Raw genomic sequence first — 12851 nt, 5'->3', positions numbered from 1 at the left:
AGAATATCAGATTATGAGATATTTAAATTTTCATGAGACTGAGTCAGAATGTTTCAGCATCCCCTGCTCTGATTTGAGAAAATCATCAAAAATTGTACAAAATAATTATGGGTTATAATTTATATTATTAGATTCTTTAATGAGTATATTTTCAAAAGAATAAACGGGAACATCATTCGAATCCCGTATGAGAAGATAATTAATTTTTAGCGAAGAGAGGTCAAAACTGTCAAACAACGAAAAAGGGGTAACTTTGAAGAATAAACTGTACTAATTGGCTAAACCAAAATTCTGAAAATTTTATGGTAGGAAGATATGTGAGTCTAGTTTCAGGAAAATTAACGGATCTTAAATTAGAGCTCCATATCTTCATATATAAATGATTTAGTGTCTATGAATCGAGTAGACAGCTTGACTGGAATTTGATCAATAGTGGATTAATATGCAATTATAATTGTGATATCTTGAGAGCATGTTGTAAGAATTTGGTAAAAGCATATTAATAAAATTTATTATTATTTTCGTATGAACTTTCTAAGTTTTATAGCTTACTCCCTCCCTTTCCCATCTCTTATAGGTTAATTTTTGCTAGCTCGGGTTGGAGATTGCCAGATATGTCATCACACTATCAAGTTATCACGTTGGGTAAAACGGATACAACCCTCTTAAGTTTATGGCATGTATAGGGACTAATTCACTCTGTGAATATGTCTTTATAAGTTAGCCAAATGTATTGGCTAGTAATAGTTAATAGATTGATGTTGAAGGTAGCCATGCAAATTTGCTTATATGGCTTAAATGGTCGTAAATTAAATTTTGTATACATGTATGTGCCAATGCTTTGAAGACGTGGATTTTGTTATGAGCCATGAATGCTTGAAGATTTAAATTAGATTTGTTGGAATGTTGATAATTATGATATAAATGGATAAATTGGAGGCAAACCAATTATATATATTATGTGTGTTTTGGTAAGTTTGGACTTGAATAAGAGAAATTTCATGTGCATGCATGTGTTGTTGTGAGGATACCATGCTTGAGCATTGATTGTGGATGTATAATTGCTCAATTAAGTATGTTAATTGCTATAGAGATGTATAAGTGTATGTGTACAACTATGGGTGGCAAATGGCTTGGAAATAGCATTGTATTTGTCCACACGGGTAGAGATACGGGCGTGTGTCTAAGTCGTGTATGACACACGGCCTGCCCCCATGGGCGTGTAGTCCGGTTGTGTGTCCCCTGCATCTTGTTCTTTAACTTCGAATTGGTCACATGGGCTAAGACACGGTCGTGTGTCTCAGCCGTGTGAGGGATATGGCCTTGGGACATGGGCGTGTGCTTTGGCCGTGTGCCCCTAATTTGGTGATTACGTCATAAACAAAGAGTTACACGGCTGAGGACACGGGCGTGTGTGACCACACGGCCTATCCGCATAGGCGTGTGACTCTGTTTCATGATGAAATTTTCTAAGTTTTCCCAGAAGTTTTAAAAGTTTCCGGTTTAGTCCCGAATCACCTTTGATGCGTGTATAGGGCCTCTTAAGCCCGTTTAAAGGACGTTATACATATATATGAATGTTTTTTATTTAGACAAAATTTTATGGTTGTTTTATGTGATTATGTATGTTTAAGTTTGATAATGCCTCATATCCTGTCCCGACCTCGGACACGGGTAAGGGGTGCTACATAAGAAGTTAGTCAATAAGCATTCGGATCTTCATTTTACAAACCATCAAATCGAACATATTGTTGCACCGTTTGAATTGTGCTCGGTTTGATCTCAAGTTGTCTGCATTAACAGTCGGCTTAACAATACTCGATTCAGCTCCAATCAGAGTGGGTTTAGCATAATCATACATAGTACGAGGGGCAAGACCTGCAGGAGGTAGCTAATTATTTTTATTATGACTCATCTCCACAATAATATTCTTTTCCTCGTGATCATCTACTGTACTCTGTTGATTTTGCCTTGCTTCTCTAACCTCTACGATTTCTGCGAGCAGTTCTTTCAATCTCACTATAAAAAATTATTGGTTCCAATGAGTTTCCTCTAGTCATAAACTAAAAGAACCTATCAAAATCAAACAAACAAAAATATTAAAATATAAAAATTAAATTAAAAATAAATAAAATAAAAATAGCTAAATTAATAAAAATAATTTTTTCCTGATATTTCAGTCCCTAGATACAACGCCAAAAACTTGATGTCCACGAAACCAACTAAAAATATGACAAAGAGAAATACCTTTATAGATAAATAGTATAACTACGGTGAGCAAATATATCGTTCCCACGAGGACTAAAAGTACTAGTAATTACTGTCTTTCTATTATTTAACCGACAAATTAAAGTGATTGAATTAAACCCAAATTAACTAAATTAATTAACTAAGAACTCTGTAAAGAACAAATCAGAAAAATAATTGAATAATAACCAAGAAGCGAAACAATACCCAAGAAAGAATACACCTAGACTGCATCTGTCATTATCAATCTAAATTAAACAATTTATTCACTTAATATCTTCATCCGTAGAAATCACTAAATTATGTTAATATCTCTCTTCAAAACTCAGAGCAACTAACTCTAGGTTAATTAATTGAAATTTCTTTCTAATTAAAACATCTATTATCACATTAACTCGATTTATGGATTCCCCTATAAGATTTGACTCTAATCCGATAGATTTATGTCTTCCTATTTTTAGGATTGCATGTAACTCTACTCAATTATGCTAGATCTACTCTAAATAAGGTCTATTCCTCCTCTGAATTAAGCACATCAAACATGAATTAATAATCTAAAAATATTAAATCTAAAATTAAACACACATAATTGAGAACAAGATTCAAGTATTTATTGCGTCAAACAGAAATCAAAAGACAGAATGCATCATAGAGTTCATCTCCCTTAGGTATTTAGAAAATTAGTTTATAATCGTGAATAAAAACATCTCAAGTCAATATAACCACAAGAAATAGAAAAACTCATAATAAACTTCAAAGAAATCAAAAGGAAATCTTTAATCTTAGTAGAATCTACTTCAGAGTCGACTTCAATGGCCTTTTTGAGTTATTTTCTTCAATCTTCTCTGACGGCCTCCTTTCCTATAATTATATTTGGTATTTATAGTTCTTAAAATGCCCAAAAAATTTAAAGATTGCATTTTTTCACGTGTCCAAAGTGCAAATCACGAAATCTACGCGGTCTGGCACATGGCTATGTGACAGCCGTGTGGCTCACACGACAGTGTACCCAGCCCGTGTAGGAAGGCCTAGCCCATGTGGCTCCTGAAATCTACTCCAATTATCTATTTTTGCTTCGTTTTTACTCATTTTGCTCCCAAATGCTCTTCTAAGTATAGAAACATGATTTAAAGGATTCAAAATATAAAGTTCACCATTTTGCATTGATTAATCACTCAAAAAAACATTAAGGATTGAATTAAAATATCTTACTTTTGACACTTATCATTGAACAAAATTTAAAATTTATACTTAAAAAGTTAAAAATAGTCTCATTTTTTTTAAAAAAATATTAATCCAATTGTTAGAATCGTAAATGTATTAGCAGAAAATAATATGTAAATTGAAATTTTTTATAGAAACTACCAATAACAATAACAAATGAACCAAGGTTTTAAAATTGAAAAAGTAAGAAGATTGAATTTTTAACTTTTTAAGCGCAGGGACTAGATCTTAAATTTTATACAGATACATAATCTAACAGAACATTTTAACCTTTATTATTCTTCCTTAAATTTAAAAATAACCTAAAAAGTTTGTTTTTTTCCAGGATCCCAAATACATCCACTGCAAAAAAAAAATTCTATCTTATTTTAAAAAATGATTTTGATATTTTATTTTTTGAAAAATAAAAATCAAATGTAATGCATAGAACTAAAAGTTTGATAATGAAAATATGTAAACTCGTTTTTCTAGAAATAAAATAGAATAATTTTACATTGACTCGAATTAGGATATTCGATTAAATATTTAAGAATTGTTGAAAACAATAATATTTTTATGTTTATATATTTAAACAAAGGTCAATTATTTCTCATTTATCTAAAATAAAATTTATTTATTAAAATAATAATTTTATAAATAAATAATATAAAAACAATTTAAAGTGAAAAATCATACTATGAACAAGACTCACACAGATTCAACTAACTTTCTTTCTTCAATATGCGGTTAGATAAAAAGCTATAGCCTGAAATCCCCAAGTTAAAAATGTCGAGAATAGAAGTCTTTAGAATGAAGGAAGCATGATGGAATATACAGTTGAAGACAAAAAGTTGGGACACCAATTACGTTAAAGGCTATGAGCCTACATTGGCTCTAGTGATTGTGGTTCAGATAGTTTCCTATACAATTATATGTATTTAATTATTAAATTTCATGTAAAAAAGAGAAATTAATTCATTTTTTTTAATTTTTACGTGTCTTATAAAATATTATGATTTAAATATTTTTATATTTAAAGTTTAATTTATTCTAAAATTTAAAAACAAAAATTAAAACACTCTAATAGTTAACTATTTCTATAATTTAGCCTCTTTTTTTCAAATATGCTGCATCAAATTAAAATGCTGGATTCGCCGTGATGCAGAAACAGGGAAGGAGCAGCGATTCACCATCAATGTTCACCACTAGTACTATTGATCACGATTGAAGCACTTTAAATCCTTGTTAAAGGGTGCTAATCTCTTTACACTCCACACATGGGGCACATTTGACAGATTTCCATTACTACAATCATTCTTCAATGTCACACAGCTTTGTACCTCTCCTACCAAGTTGTTTCAGCTTTGTTTCTTTGGCTGACTCCCGCTCTGCAACATCTTAATACAACGCATTATATGCCACAGTATATTTGTCTCAACAGGAAACCAACTACATGACAAACGATTGTGCCTAAAATAATATTTTACCGAATTGCAAGCTGGCCTAGTAACATTCATACCTTGTCCGAGATTTAAGTGAAAATACCCGATATTATACTACATATTCAAATATCTACTGACCATGGAGCCTCAAGCCTAGAAAGACTCAAAAATGTCCAAAACTATGCTATTCTGACTCCGACATTATATTCAATCTTTTCCAAATTTTTTCACGTATATGGAGAGCTTAAAAGGTTCATATCCTCAGGTCAGATCCATGCTCAAAGATAGAAAAGAAGCTCCGAGCAACATAGCTTGAAAGAATTCCATAACCCAAAACTAAACTATTCACTTGGGGTAGAATTTTTTGCGTCCAAGAACATTCTTTAAAAAAGTAACTGCAACCATTGCCAGTGAAGAAATAATTTTATATGAAACTATAAAATAGAATTAAAGTCCATTCTTTCCAGTAAACTGATCCTGATATTTCCTTTTTCCAAATAGCATAAGTAATGCGTTCATAAATTGTTGTAGAAGGGCACTCTGCTTTCCAACCCAGCTAATGGATATAAAACTACCAACAAAAGGCAGATGTTGGTCCTCAGGATAAACTAGTTAAATCCTATTAATTGCCCCCATATTAGTCGACCACAAGCCACTAATCACTACTCATTCATGAATCACTACAAGATATTTCAGTGGAATGTTGAAACCATAAGTGTGTGCTTGTACATATACACGCATTTATACACACAAATCTCCTCTTTAGGCATGTCATTCAAGCTCCATCCTAGAAACTATCACATAGGTCATCCATGCATTAAAAAGAGAACACTTCTATTTACAGAAAAGGCATGGAAGAGTATGCCACCAAATGAAAATAGATCAGATTGGTTCCAACCATATAAGACAGAGAGAACAGGAGGTGAGAGAACATAATTCAGACATAACTTTATCCTTACTATTCCATAAGTTCGACGAACCGTTAAGGGAAACACAGAATTCTTGATTCACTTATATAATGCATTTCATTATATTACACAGAATCAAATTGGCAGCTTAAAGGAAAAAATATAGAATTCCTTGTTGAGTCATTTATTTCACTGCATTTCATTCCAATTACATTGAATGAAATTCATATTAATGACATGATAATAAAAACAAAAAATGCTAGTGTACCACAAAAGATAGAAACATTAAAGTTATGCAGCGCACAAGTAATAGAAGAAATAAAAATATTATTAAGAGAAAAAGGCAATCTAAGGTATGTAACAGGCCAAAGTTTGTACGGTACCTCTACTGAGCCTGAAGAAACAACTAACTGGAAGTTACATAAAACCCACATACGAAGGTAACCTCCTCAACCTGCTTGCTTTGAGACTGCAGTGATATTCGCAGATATGTCATAAAATATTCCAGAGCTAATTACAGCTTGAATGTCTCAGACCATAATTGAAAACATAATAAAATGGAAATAGCAAATTATGCATTAACTTTCACATCTCTAGGGATGTGTCAATAGCTGAACAACTTACATTTAACAGGTAATAAAATCAACGAAGTTAAAAATAAATGGAGTTGATAGATATAAGAAAGTCAACTAAAGGCTAACTCATGGACCTAGCATCACTGCTTAACCTTGCTGAACTCAAATACTTACAAAGTGTAAATTGAATGAAATCAGCATCCTGCCATAACTCATTTCCTTCTATAATTCCGTTCATTTTATTTTCTGTGGCTGTGGTTAGAGGGAATAAGCATCATTTTTTTCCGCAAAAAAACAAAGGCCAACTTAAGCATCAAAACAGATCAAATTGTTCATTCCATGGAACAGCACAAGCTCTACCGTTTGGTATAATCAGATAACGGGAAAAAAAACTATATGTTCTTTTACTTTATTAGCAGTAAATACCTTCCTCTGATAAGTAGTCCAGCCATAGACAGTTACTAGAGTCAATCGAATTGTAAAACTGGGTTGATAATCAACACATGAATAATGAAATTAAAAACTTATGAAAAATAGTACAGAAGCCAACTCCTTTGACAACAATAAATAGAGTTTAATAACTTTTTTCCAAATGAAAGCAAACACAAGCACAAAATAACAATCTTGAACAAGTCCATAGGGAAGAGAGGAATCATTTGCACATCTCAACTACTAAATTTTCTTCCCAACTCAAGAAAATAGTGTTCTACGAAACCATAACATGAACACTATCCAAGCGGCAACTTTTTATCATGGGAACCCCTACAGCACCCAATAAAGTTACAAATAAGAACTCCATACGAAAATGAGAAAAATAAAAACCAATAATATAATAAGACGACACCACTTTCTGTGTACTGCAGAGGAAATCCCTCAAGGATGGACAATATAACTAACCCCATAAAGCCATTCAGAGATACTGGATTAATAAATTACCTTTGGTGTACAATGGTTACTATCAATATCTTCGTCAATGAAAAAGCAAAGAACGTCCCCTCCACATCAACCGTCTCTTACAACAAATGTAAATATTAAAACATGGAAAAGAGTAGGAAGAAATCCAATATATTTTAATATTCAAAACTAGCTATAAAGGGAGAGTTTACATCATTGTTCTAATAAAAATATGTTACACAAGTTTCAGCTGAAACTGATTTCTAAAAGAAGAAAGGCTGATATGCCACCCTTGCAATACCAGCGGTGTAGAAGCAATTCTATATGAAGATCAAGCTGGAAAACAAATAACCTGTGAAACATCTGGTCACATGAAGAGGCAAACACTATCTCCAACCAAATCAACAATTCCTGCTAAGAAACAGCAAGAATGATGGTCTGACAAGCAAAGCTTGCAACTTCGTTGAATGCAAGTCCCTCACCTCAATTAAGGCCATTTAACAATAATGTGAAAAACTAAAACATGAACATTAAATGGCACTAATGAATGAACTTTCTCTCAGCCAAACAAACCACCAGTCCCAAATTCCCCTTGCTGCAATCCTTTCTGCATTGCTCTTCCAAAGGATCTGGACTCCTTCAACATTCTTCTTATACGCCTGAGCATGATAATAAAAGCCCTTATTTATACTTTAACAATAAGTTGAAACAAATTTACTTAAATAGTATAGCACGTGTGATATTTTTCTTGTTTCTGTCGCTCAATACTGTCTTGAGCATGCTGAGCAGGGAAAGTGGGCATGAAAGCTTTGGTCTTGGGAAGAGGAACTTCGCAAAACCACTCATGGTTTAGAGCAGCTTCAGCTGTAATACGCTGAAAGCAATATCAAAAGGCTCAATTAATCACCCACATGAATAATGATAAGGTAACCAAAATATTTATGCAAGCCAAACTATTTACTTCTCAGGTCATAAGTTAGAAGTTTATTCAGTAAGTCAATCCTGCATCAGAGAGAACAGGTGTTCCTGTGAATGATGTTGCTGGAAATTCTTGCGCAATAGATTATACCTGAAAGGAAAATATCAGTAATTAATACAAACAAAAAAAAATGCAGTTCATGAACGCACCAAGGAGGCCAAAAGCATCAGAAAAAAGCTGAACCTGGAAAACAGTAGGAAAAATAAGAAGACTGATATAACTCAACGAATCTAAATCAAATTGTAAAAATCTATATTACTGATGCTGACAAATGACTTTGACTCCAGGCAACAATAGAAAACAGCCTATGTCCATTGGCGTGCCAAGAGTTCTGAAAATCTGCAATCAGTAAAAAGCAACATAACTAATCCAAGAACATTAAACACCATTGGAAGATTAAGTTTGAACCATTTCAGCCAGAGTAGGGTCTAATGGTAATGATTAATGAAATCCAAGGCCAGCTAATTCAATTTACCTTGTCAAGTTGATCAAATTCCAGTTTCCCATTGAAAAGTGGTTCTTTTGATAGTAGTTTCAGCCATAATACAACCAAAGACCACATGTCAATTGCAGTGGATATTGTCTTGCTCCCAAAAGAAGCTCAGGGGCCCTGCAAAATCAGCACTACTTGGATCACAAAAAAGCTAAAAGCTCAGATAACTAATCAGGCACACTTGAGACAAAATGGCAACGCAAAAGTAAAGACTTAAGCCTTAAAAGTTAACATCAATACATGCAAGCATCAACGGCAAATGGGGTCTTCTTTTAGCAAAAAAAAGTGAGTTCAAATCATAATTTATCAGTCAACATAACATAACAAACATTGAGGTATGTGTATTCAACTTTGAATCAGATAAGCATAACAAAATTTAACCAAGCAGGGATGTTTTTACCAATAATCCACAGTTGCCAACCCAAATACGCAATTCAGAGTTACTTTCCAAACACCCAATTGCAAACAACAAATGAAAATAAAAAGATGAAAGATGAAGATCTGTGATACATTATTTTATTAGAAAAATGAGGATTTAACTATGACAACTGACATTATGGAAAGCAATCAATGGCATACATAATGCACCACTCACCTGTACCAAAGAGTAACAACCAAATGAGTATATGGTTTTAATGGGCTTCCATATTGACGAGCCAACCCAAAATCACAAATCTTCAGTTCACCTTGGTTATTTAAAAGAAGATTAGATGTCTTCAAGTCCCGATGGAGAACCCAGTTATCATGAAGATACGTGACACCCTCCAGCAGCTGAAGCATCAGGCATTTAACTTCACTTTGGCTAAACGGTTGTCATTGTCTCCATCAGCCCTTTCAGATCATGTTCCATGTATTCCATCACCATAAAAATGCTATCAAGATTACTCCCTACAACTACTTCTTTAACATCTACAATTGATGGATGATGAAATGAAAGAAGAATATTTATTTCCCTCAGAGAGGTCAAAGGAAAACCTTCTCTTTCTTTCTCCATCTTTACCTTCTTCAACGCCACAATTTCCCCAGTTTTCTTGTCCTTAGCTCTATATACAACACCATAAGTACCTTCATCTATCTTGTTTAGCCTCTCAAATTCGTCAACATTTCTGCATCCCTGAAGCATGTTTACACTTCTTAAAGGAGGAGCTGAAGGTTCAGGTGTCCCACGTGAATTAGTCTCATTCTCAGATTCTGTATCAGACTGGCTAAGACTGCCGTCATTTCTATCACGTTTATGTCAATCACCATCAAGTCATCATTCTCTGATCATTACCAGGGTAATCATCCCACTTCCGGACTTGGAACGGGCACCTTGTTCATCAGATTCAGATGATCTGGCTCTAATTCCCTCAGAGCCCTCCCTCTTCAGTTCCCCAAGCTCTGGAGTAGCTGACATTTTCCGTAATCTGTGGTGAGATAATTCTAAAAGGGGCAACTTTTTTCTCCTTTAGGGATTTCCTCATCTTCTAAAATTTCACCCTCGTCACCTGGAGAGTTATCACCGGCTGCCCATCTAGAGGAAGATATATGTCGAGCCGGTACATAATCCTCATCTTCTAGATGCCTAGCATCCTGAAAATTAACATGCTCCTTTGGTGGTGAAAAATCCAAATCCTCTGGAGACTGCAGTGCAGAGTATCCAACAGGTCCATCAAATACAACAGGTGAAGGAGAATGTGGTTTCTGGCTTTTATTTTTTATAACAAAAGATGTCTGTACAGCCTTACCAGATATGCTGTTTAGGTGACTTGTGGTAAGCTTTTGGCCGTGGTGGTGGATGATGAACGACTGTAACTACAGGTGAATTCTTACTTTTGCACATACTTACATCCTTGTCACTATCCCACACAATAGGTGAAAACTTCCTCTTCCTCCCCACAGGAGATAAAGCCCCATTCTCCATTACCTTCTCAACCTCACTATCTTTAACCACCGACTCAGACTCAATGGCATCCTCTGATCCACTCTCACTAGACAATTCACCAGGCTCCTTGTCTACCACCCTAAGAGAGAATTCACGTCGCCTGAGGCCATGACTACCACCACCACTACTATTACCACCAGAATCACTTCTACTCGAAGAGGAACGATACCCACCATTTATCACGTCCCTCTCTTTAATATCTTTCTGTCTAGCCCTAGCTCTATCTCTAGCTTCCCATAATCGAGCCCTTGCAACATCACGGCTACCATTCTAGATAACTCATACTCCCTAGAATTAGGAAATTCCTGCCTTGTCATCTCAAATCAGAGTCTCTGTCTCTAAACTCGGAATCACTATATCCCCCATGTCTCCAGCAGCCATGTAGAAATTTCAAAAACACCTAATTCCCAATTCAATAAATTCCCGCTATTTTGTTTACTTATAAACCCTAAACCCTTGAGGTAACCACGTTCAGGCCCAAATCGAGAGAGAGATAGAGAATTTAACCCAGATTCTAGGGTAATAACCAATACGAAATTAACCAATAAAATAAAAGCAGTAAAGCAAACTTAAATAACCAAACAAAAAAGTATCAGATTCTCGATTTCGCGGTATGTAGCTCGAAAATTTTAGGGGGAAATAATTGTAGAAATTAAAGCAAAAGATGAAGAATAAACCCTAGAATATTGGTGAAAATCGAGCGATGCACGGATTTCTTATCGATCTCCCGACGCAATTAAGAGAATTAAGAGTGGCTAGGGCTTACCGATAGAGACGAAAATAAAATTAGTAACAGGAATTGAGAGATAAAGTCGACGATCCCAGTTGCGAGATATACAAAAAAGGAGAGCCTTAGAAAATAGAAACCGTGAGATACCGAGAAGAGAGCGAAGGCTTGAAGCCTTTACGGAACCAAACGGTGTGTTTTATTCTTTTTTAAAATATTGAACCTGCCTTAAACATCACCTTCGAGAAGGAATAACGTATTTGAAGATAGAAAACCAAAAAAAGGTTCATTTTTAGTTATCCAAGTGTGCTCCTTTTTTAGTTATCAAACTATGTACCAACTTTTCATTTTTTTTCTCCATTATTTTTGTTTTCATCATTCGTTGTTAAATTTTTAATAAAAATATAATTTTTTTAATTGATATAATAATACATTTAAATTTATCTTTTTATATTTGCAAATTTTATCAATTTAGCCTATAAACATATCAAAAGTTAGAAATCTAAAATCAGAAAAATGTTGTTCACAAAGCTCAAGCAAAATTAGGAGTTAATGTCTATTTTTTTTAATTAGGACTTTAGGGTAATTTTTTAAAAATTTAAGAAAATAAATCGTTTTTTTGAGAGAGTGTCCTTTAAGTTGTATTTTTTAATTTTTTTAATATAATTAATTTCTTTGGTTAGATAGTTAAAGGTTAGTAGTTTTATCCTTTAAATCTCAAATTTGATTCTTCTCTCACTCACATTCATATTTTTTTATTTCATTTTGTTTTAAGCTTTTATATTTTAATTAATATTTTTTAACATATTAACTCATTTGGTTAAATGTTTAAATATTAATCATTTCATCTTTTAAACCTAAGTTTAGTTCCCCTCTTTTTAAACACATTTGTAATTTTTATTTCATGTTCTTTTAAGTTTTTTTATTTTTAATTAATAAATTTATTGTTTTTAATTAATAATTATTTTATTCATAAAATAAAATTATTATTAAAAAATATGATTATTTTTAGTAAATATAATTTTATATGTGTAATATTTATTTTGCAATCTATATAATAAGTGTAGTAAATTTTAGTATTATACATTTTTGTATGTGTATTTAAAATATTTCACTTATAAACATAATGATATTTGAAGTAATTTGAAATATTTCATATATAAAAATATTTGAAATATCATACTCACAATGTAGATGAAAAACAATGATATTTGAAATATTTTACATATAAAAAACAATAATTATTTCATTTTAATATTAGAAATCACCATACCCACAATATAGGTGGAGAAAATAAATTGACATATAATACTATATATAAAAATATATTAAAAATTAGTTGATGTTTATATATATATAAAGGAATTATTAATTTCAATATTTTTAACATAATTATATATGTAAATATATATTTTTTATTATATAATTACATATTTATTATTTGATTTTATGATAAAAG

General features: G+C 32.8%; 1 pseudogene; it reads right to left on the bottom strand.

Annotated features, from left to right (window-relative positions):
• Positions 1-7828: 7828 nt before the first annotated feature.
• Positions 7829-12851, bottom strand: part of LOC121218288 (cyclin-dependent kinase G-2-like) — a 24314-nt pseudogene continuing 19291 nt past the window's right edge.

Source organism: Gossypium hirsutum, chromosome A03 (genome assembly GCF_007990345.1).
Source record: "Gossypium hirsutum isolate 1008001.06 chromosome A03, Gossypium_hirsutum_v2.1, whole genome shotgun sequence".
Taxonomy (NCBI): domain Eukaryota; kingdom Viridiplantae; phylum Streptophyta; class Magnoliopsida; order Malvales; family Malvaceae; genus Gossypium; species Gossypium hirsutum.
This window is presented reverse-complemented; position numbering and strand designations above follow the sequence as displayed.